Raw genomic sequence first — 10,000 nt, 5'->3', positions numbered from 1 at the left:
GGCTGATTTAGCCGATGAAAATGGGTTTTTCGAATTTCAAAAGAATCTAGGTCTGAGCACATGGCTGTGGAAATAAATTTCGAGCCGCGGTGGCTTGTTATCAGCATGTATTTGCATCCAGCTTATTTCCATTTGTCCGATATCAGCCCGAGATCTTTTCCTAATCTGCGTGCATCGTTTCCATTTTTGCTTTTTTCGCGCCCAGCCTTCTTGAATTATGCGCATAAAATATCCAAAATGCTCCGGCGTTCATTTGCTTGATAGCAAAGTGAATGTGCGTAAAAGATTGCCCAGGTTTCATTAACTGTCATCAGGGGAGCTATTGTCTCACTCTTGTGTTCGGGAGAGGTACTCTGCTGACGTCAGTCGGCTCTTCCTATGTTGTTTTGAGCTCAAATGAATGGGGGAAAAAATAAACGCGTATCCTCTTCATTACGGTCTGTCGTTAATGAGTCCTGAATCATTACTTACTGCTTTTGTGTAATTGCTATTTTTCTCATTGTATTGATAAGATATTTTTATCTCTATTTAGAAATTACATTGCAATTGTCTAATATTGACACACAGTAAGGAAACTTTTATTTATAGTCAATGCGTTTATCATAAACACATACACATACATACACACACAGACACAGACACACAGACACACACAGACACACACACACACACATATATATATATATATATATATATATATATATATATATATATATATATATATATATATATATATATATATATATAGTATTAATAGCTAGATGGGGGTTTATAAACCAAATATCATCTGAATTATACTTTCAAAAGAAGTAAAGCATGATTTTTCGTTATCTACTTTTTTTTTTCTTATCTGGCTCTCCCTGGTCCTATCTTGGATGGAGAGAGGGCTTGGGTGCTGATCATGAGCATATATGGTCAGTCTCTAGGGCACTGTCCTGCTTTCTATGGTCACGTCACTGTCCTTTGCCTCTGCTATTCATGAGTGGCCTTTAAACCTTAAACTTTTAAATGAGCAGGAAATTATTTATGTTCTACTAATGATTCTATTCTGTTTATTCAAAAGATTCTACGTTATTTCTTTTTGTTTACTATTGGTAAGTTTCTATGAATAATAATACTAATAACAACAACAACAACAACAACAACAATAATAATAATAATAATAATAATAATAATAATAATAATAATAATGATAATAATAATAATAATAATAATAATAATCCCTAACCAGACTTCTTAATTAAAGTAAGTAGTTGCCAACAAGTTGCATAAACAATAATGATGTATAGAATACTACAAAAGTCTAATGTGAAGTGAAAATGCAAAATATAGGAAATATAATTTTCGATGAACAATTAGGCAACCTACACAAGATTCATTTGATTTATATACCATAAGTGAAGTATATCGATTTTTCCCATTTATATAAAGCCATAGATAGTATAGAATAAGGAAATTGATTCTACTTCTACCCATGTTATTTCCTAATTGCTAAAACAATGAAAAGGAACGGGGATACAGATTTATACTCTTCAAATTAAATTAATTTCACGTATTTACTTACAGAGATTGCGTTGCTTTAAAATTTTTTGAATTAATATATAAATTAAATATAAGCACTGAAGAAAAGCCGCTCACTTTATCATTGATAGTTATCATAAAAAAAACAAAAAAAAACAGGAGAGTATTTTATGACAATCAATAACATATTCTCTAGATTTACAAAGTATTTCGATATTGAACACTAGAGATGCAATTAGAGAGATAAGTTATTAATCATGTTACTATATGGTTTAAAATATACTATTGTTCGCTATAAATATGAATATCCAATTTCTAATCTTTTGGAATATTATGCTGAAAGGGTTTACAGGATAAGTGTGGTAAACGCCAAAATTTTGCTGTAGAAATATTAGAAACATTGTGAAAGAAAAACACGAAATAGACAAATTATGAATATAAATATTCCAAGAGAAGAATCAAATTCCTCAACTCCAAAGTCTCCACGATTAAGCGGTGGGAAAAGACCAACAAGAAAATTAATTCAGACAGAAGAAATGATGAATATAGGAACTCACACATGCAGAGAACTACACGGTTATTTTGGGAGAAGTAAAAACATTTATCTTTCCCTCGAAGTTCAAGCGCGAGCAATCTTAGAAGGGAAAAAAAATCACTTTCAGATGTCATGGAACTGTGGCCATTAGCGGGAAATTAATCATACCTATGCTTCTCGTAATCGAAATTTGCTTGCTCTTGTGGCAAGATTTACTTCTGATATGGCCATGGAAACGTGATGGAGTATTTTTCACGTCTCACTCTCTCCTTCTCTCAAGGAAGAAGAAGTTAAAAGAAAAGAGAAAGGGAAGGAATCCTCTGCATTGCGTATATTTGGAAGCGTAAATTTGTTATCCTACAATGCACTTTATCTATAGAAGGCCTTCAGGATGGGTAATCAGATACTTTATCTATCTCAAAAAAAAAAAAAAAAAAAAAAAAAAAAAAATTATAATTTCAAAAGTTGTGATAACCTAAAAAAAATAGATGTCATCCGCAAGGTAATCCCTAATCATGAGTTACCCTCTATTTCTTGATACTTACATAACTACCATCCAAACCTCAGATTAGGTAAGTAAAATGACAACCAAAATTGTTTGGTTTTCTATCATGAGCATACAATGCATTAGAGAAGAAAAATGGATGAGAAATATTAATGTTGCAAAAACGAAATGGAAGCTCGTTAGCCTCAAACAATTTGTTCGCAAATCCACATAATTAATCTCACATTTTATTCTCCAATTTGTAATAATCTTATATATTTTTTTTCTCAAATTTAATCAATTGCGCTTTTATTCTTAATAGCCTTAAGTAAGTAAATTTATGTATTTGAATAATTGAAGTACCGAAATAATTAAGCAGCAGCAGAAGCTTGTTTATTGAAAAGTAACTTAGTTTACATCAAGGTAGTTACTACTTTTGCCGGATAATAAACTTTGACGCCTTCGTCAATATTCATTACATTTTGTAAATTTCCCTGAATACCCATAGTGGAAACTAGATAATTTGCAAAGAAAACACAAATACATAAATCTCACCTAACATGATTCAGGTTCTAAAATTTTGATAAAAATCTCAAAAATAATGTTTTGAGATTCTGTAGCAAATATCAGTGATAGTTATAGTTAGTAATAGATAGATGCTTTTAGTATAATGAAATATATCATGAAACATTGAAAGTTGAATTACAGATGAGAGAGGTAAATTAGTAATTGATATAAAATCTCAGCAACTTTATAGAGACCATTTAATAAGTATAAGAAAATAGATATTTCATTAGGCAAGGGCAGTCGAGCTTCTCCACAATGATTACTAGAATTGGATATAAATAGTATTAGAATTTACTTCCAAGGTACTCGGGAAGGATACAGCACTCCGAGCAACTTGAAAATAATGGAGCAGATAACTAACACTCTTTAATTTCTGGAAACAGGCACCAAAATTAGCACACACTCCTTACGGGTTGCTCTTATGATGAAACTAATTACCCACCTAAAGATTCTAGATAGTGTCCATTTTTAAAGATGGTAACTATTGAATAATACAAAAATAATGCATTTGACAATACAATCACTAACACTTGTCCTTTTTGAATGATTTTTGTATAAAATCATAAATTTTTCACTCTGGAAAATCCTAATTTAGAACTATGTACCTAGTCAGTAGCATAATAGTACTACAAAATCCGTCTCGGAATAATAATTAGGGTTAAAAGTGCTCACATTATAGGCACCCTCAATCAGACATATTATTGAATGTACATGAAGGAGTGTAAGCCTATACTTGTTAGACACATATTGCCTTATTTCCTTGATGGGTATACTGCAACCTCTCTAAGCCTCATATCTACAACTGCACAATGCCATGCAGGTTAGAGAAAACAAGTAGTATTCATGTTGACAGCAGCATTCTGACTTGTATCCACATTTGGTCAGCTGATGGCAATTCTTTGCTATAGGGAGGAGTTTTGTCCAAACAAGTATACCACCCCAAACATCTTTCTTGGTCCGGCTGCATTTGAAAGGACTGTATTTCTGCTTGACATACCGTTGACTGACTCCAGATATAGCCCTCATGGTTGGCAGCATGCTTAACATACTACTTCAGCGGTGCTTGAGTTAAAGGATTAGAATTAGCTTCGTATGGCCTCTGCTTCTGAGCAAACGTGTCCGGCCTGGCATCATAAACACTTTCAGTTGTGCGGAATCTGTCGTACATTATGACTACAAACTTCTCCAGGGTTTCCAGGTTTTCATCATCCACAACCAGTGGGTACTGGCTGAGTTTGCTGAAGATACCAAAAGCTTCATCATAAACATCCCAGGTTTGCCAAACAGACTTCTTCCTTTTGCTATGAAATGCAAGGTATATACAGGGGCCTACCTCAGGTTTTATACTTGGCCAAAGACAATACACAACTGTTGTAGACCTAACTCATGACATGCCTGCAGAACTTTGGCTATGATGATGACAATATATGGTCACAATGACCATATCCGGTATACCCCACTGCATAATATTATCAGCCAAAAATTTGAACAACTAGGCTTTGTTGACATTTCTCTCAGGATTTCTGCCAGTTTTGGGGATGTTTGCCCTCCCTTGTCACTCTGCATCTCACCCTGTGTCCTCGCTTTGACCTAGTTTCAGCTTTCAGATTTGATGGCCAATGAACATCAAACAAAATGTCTGTTCTCTTGTACTTGGTAGAGTATATTTGTATTGTACAGAGGACATAAAAAATTAAGTATTCTTTGACCATCTTTGAACTCTATTTGGGTAGACTATTCACCAATATTGCACCATCAATGATTATGAGGTCAGTGTCTGGCTTTGCCTCAGGGGTAGTAAAGTGGCTCTCAGGAACAGTAGTGAGAACAGGTGTAGACCTTTCCACTCCCTTTCCACTTCCAACACCCAATATTCTTCTGAGGGTTTTTTTCTCAAATCTATAAAATCTGTTGGATATTGTTTCATTTTCATACCCCTGCTCCTTTCTATAGAATAACACCGATCTCACTAAATTGATATATATAGAATGCTTTTTTTAAGTAATTTAAAGGGATTTGATTCACAAATTTTTCTTAACCTAGCCATTGTCTTATTTTTTTTTTTCAATGTTTCATTGAACTCAAATTCATAACATCCTGTATTATAGATCATAGTTCCTAAATATTAAAACAATTTTACCTTAATAATCCTTCCTCCTTCCAATGCTATTTCATCTTCTGATGCATATTCCGTTCTCATCATCTCTGTCTTTCTTGTATTCATCTTGAGCCCAACCTCATGTGATATTTTATGCATTTTGGTAAGCAAGCTTTGAAAGTCCTGTGGTGTTCTGCTAATAAGGACAGCGTCATCAGCATACTCTAGGTCAGCTAATATCCTGTTACCAATCCAGTCTAATCCTTCTCCAACAACCCCAACTCTTCTATGTATTACAAAATCTATGATAAAAAACATAGGTGACAACATATTCCTTTTGAGTACTCCACTGTTCACTGGAAATTCATTTGATAGGACTCCACTAATATCAACTTTGCACTTGCTATGCTCATGAACAGACTTAATCAAATATACATATTTAAGAGGAACTCCATAACGCAGGACTCTCCACAAAATTGGCTGGTGCACACTATCAAAGGCTTTTTCATAGTCCACAAATTCCATAAAGACTCGATTTCTATATTCTACACATTGCTGTACCTCGTCTTGAGAGGAAAATTCGCTCGGTACAACTAACTTTTCCAAGTCTTGCTTGCTAATCTCTCAGCTTTTCATCAACATTTCTCTCTAGTGTCTTTAGAATGAGCATACTATATATTTTCATGACAACTGACGTAACTGTGATGCCTCTCTAATTATCGCAATCTGTCTTATCTCCTTTTTTGGCATTTTCATCAATACTCCTAGCTCCCATTCATCGGGTTTTGTCTCTTCACATTACATTCTACAAAATAATCTTTTAAGGATTCTGGGAGTCACTTCATTTTCGCTAAATATCATCTCAGCAGTTATTCCATCGTATCCAAGGGCTTTCCATTTCTTCAGTTTTTTAGGATAGCTTCAACTTCAAACTCACTGAATTCATCCATGGGCATATCATGTTCTTCCCCAGCTTCAAATATATCAATCAGATTATTCCCTTCATATATATATATATATATATATATATATATATATATATATATATATATATATATATATATATATATATATATATATATATATATATATATATATATATATATATATATATATATACACACACACACACACATATATATATATATATATATATATATATATATATATATATATATATATATATATATATATATATATATATATATATATATATATATATATATATATATATACACTGTATATATGATAAATATTGCACATTTAGACGTGTTTTTTATATTCAAATAAGCCATATATATTTTTGATACATTAATGTCTGGATTCTCTTAACGATCTCGGGATCAGAGCCCCGGGCGAAATCACACAAAGACAAGAGCTTGTGACCGGCCGGTGATCGAACCCTGGTCGGCAAGCTTGTATAGTGTACCAACCGTGTGTCACATGATCTTACATAAATTATTTTGTATATATTATGCTTGTATCTGCGCTCTTCCCTCGCACTAAAAAGAACCTGAATAATCATGTCTCCGGTTTTCCTCTGTAACATTGTCTGTCTTGTGAACATGAAAAAGCCTGTTGCCTTGAGGTTTTGTATATAAAGGAGAGTGTTCTATAATAAAGTACTCAGTTGATTGCTTCCTGCCTTTGAGTCACAACCTTGCTCTCGGCCCGTTACATTGGTGACCCAGGAAGTCGACTCGCTCCCACCGCCTTCCACCCCCACCCCCCTCGCCCCTCCATCGTTGGTACTATGGCGGACTCTACGGAAGTTGGCACTGCGGCAGGCCCGTTCAAACTTTCATCGTTTGCCAGCGGAGAGGCGTTTACTTGGTTTCAGCGCACAGAAGTCCAGTTTCGCATCAAGGGCGTGACTCGCTCAACCACCAAAGCAGATTATGTTCTCGCGGTGATACCCGAGGATACCTTCCCAGAAATATCCGACTGGCTTTGGGAACAAGGAGACACCCCAATAGAGTATGACGCCCTCAAAACATACCTTCTGCAGCAGTACTCGCCGTCGCCAGCCGCCCGTATAGCAAAGCTTTTTCAGCTCTCACAACAACCGTTGGGGGACCAAAGGGCTTCGCTTTCCCTCAGGGAAATGACCAGTATCGCTCGCATTCAACCTGCCGCAGACGGCTCTCCTCGTGAGGTGAACCTACTTCGTGCTCTTTGGATACGCCGTTTACTCGGACCTATACGAGCTGCCATACCCGATGTCGATAGTTTACCCATAAAGGACTTGATGACCAAAGCCGACGCCCTTATGGACAGCCACTTCCAGACCTCCATCAACGCCTCCACCCCAGACGAAGAGGATGCCTATTCAACGTCAACTGAAGCTGACATGAATGCTGTAGGACATACATGCCTACCCCGTGACGTGCCGAAGCAGCGACAAAGCCGCCCACCACCCACCAATAGCTCGCGCCCCAACAAACGACTTCTACAGCCACTTACTACTTCCCATCCGCCGCAGTTTTGCTACTACCACTTCAGATTCGGGGCAACTGCGAAGAAATGTGCCAAGGATTGTCAATGGCCAAAAAACGTGTAAGTAGGCCATCGCTCATGGCAGTGGCCTCTCGTGTTTCTAATCTTTTCTTTTTACATGATGCAGGAACGGGCGTGCGATTTTTGGTAGACACGGGTGCTTGTCGTTCTCTTTTGCCAAGGAAACTCTTCAAGACACGACGTAGTCTGTCTACATCTGCCGACGTCCGCTTGGTAGCTGCCAACGGATCTATGATACCCACCTACGGTTACGAGAACCTCACATTATCGTTCGGAAACGGTAAATTCAATTGGAAGTTTCTCGTTGCTGACGTCACATTGCCAATCCTCGGTGCGGATTTCCTTTCTCATTTCCACCTTCTGGTCGATGTCGCCCACCGACGATTGGTCAACGCAGACTCGTACTTGTCAACAACTCTTCAACCCGCCCCCTCTAACCTCGCTCTCCACGTCAACGCACCCACGGATGCCTACGCCCACCTCCTCACGTCGTACCCGGAAGTTTTCCGTCCAGAACTTCGCCAAACGCCCACGGTTCCTGCCAAGCACGGTATTTATCACCATATCAAGACGACGGGACCCCCAGTCTTCGCAAAATTCAGACGTCTGGCACCGGAACGATTGGCAGCCGCCAAACAGACGTTCGCCAAAATGGAGGAAATGGGCCTTTGCCAAAAGGCCTCCAGCCCATGGTCGTCACCCTTACACATCGTTCTGAAGAAAGACGACTCCCTCCGTCCGTGCTGGGATTACAGGCGCCTGAACATGCAAACAGAACCGGATCACTATCCCCTCCCAAACATTGCCGACGTGACCTCCTACCTGCACAAAGAGAAGGTTTTCTCTATGCTCGACCTCCTGAAGGGGTATTATCAGGTGCCTATGAACCCAGAAGACATCCCCAAGACTGCCATCACCACTCCGTTTGGTACATACACCTTCAATTACTCCTGTTTTGGCCTTCGTAATGCTAGGGCCACGTTTCAACGTCTCATGGATGGCATCTTAGGGGACCTCCCTTTCCGTGTATGTTATATGGACGACATATTTGTGTTCTCCTCCTCAAAAGAGGAACACCTCCGTCACCTGCGCATCGTGCTCGACCGCATGCAACAAAACGGCCTTGTAGTCCGGTACGACAAGTGTACCTTTGGCGCCAACGAAGTGTCGTTCTTAGGGCACCGCATCACTCTTGAAGGAGTCCATCCCTTCCCTGAGAAGATAGCAGCCGTTCGGAACTTCCCCGCGCCCTCGACCGTCAAAGCTCTGCAGGAATTCTTGGGCATGATCAACTATTATCACCGTTTTCTGCCAGCCATTGCCGCCATTCTTGCTCCCCTCTACGCCTCCCTCAAGGGCAAGCCAAAGTACCTGGAGTGGGGTCCCCTTCAAGAAGCAGCCTTCTGCAATGCAAAGAAGGCCCTATCAACTGCTGCAGCTCTCACTTTTTCTATCCCACATGCCCCTCTCCTTATCTTCACCGATGCTGGCGACATCGCTATTGGTGCAGTACTCGAGCAGGTGGTCAACGACTTGCCCCGCCAATTGGCCTTCTTCAGCAGAAAACTGTACAAGGCAGAATCGGGTTATTCTACCTTCGATCGAGAATTGCTGGCGGTGCACTTGGCTGTCCATCACTTTCGCCATTACTTAGAAGGTACACCCTTGGTCATTCGCACAGACCACATGCCTCTGGTGCACGCCTTCACTCGACAGTCTGACGCTGGTCCACCCGGCAACGCCGACATCTCTCCGCCATGGCTGAATACAATTGCACCCTTCAATACGTCCCTGGGAAAATGAATCGCGTTGCCGATGCCCTATCAAGAAACACGTTGGCTGCCGTTCAACTGGGATTGGATTACAACGCCCTGGCTGAAGCCCAATGACAGGATCCAGAGTATCAAGCATGTAGGACATCCTGTACGTCCCTCCGTTGGGAAGACTTCCCCCTCGACGACTCCAACACCACCCTCCTCTGTGACGTCAGCACTGGTAGACCGCGACCTTGGATTCCTGCTCCCATGCGACGGCAGGTGTTTGATTTCATTCACGGCCTTTCACATCCCTCGTGCCGTTCTACTGCACAGCTGCTGAAGGCAAAGTTCATTTGGCACGGCATTTCTAAGGATGCTAAGGATTGGGTCCGTACCTGTACTTCTTGCCAAACTTCCAAAGTACATCGACACACGGATTCAGGAGTGGGCACCTTTCCTCAACCTCAGCGTCGTTTCGCACACATTCACTTTGACGTTGTAGGCCCCCTACCCACATCACA

This window comes from Palaemon carinicauda, chromosome 6, assembly GCF_036898095.1.
Source record: "Palaemon carinicauda isolate YSFRI2023 chromosome 6, ASM3689809v2, whole genome shotgun sequence".
Classification (NCBI taxonomy): Eukaryota; Metazoa; Arthropoda; class Malacostraca; order Decapoda; family Palaemonidae; genus Palaemon; species Palaemon carinicauda.
This window is presented reverse-complemented; position numbering follows the sequence as displayed.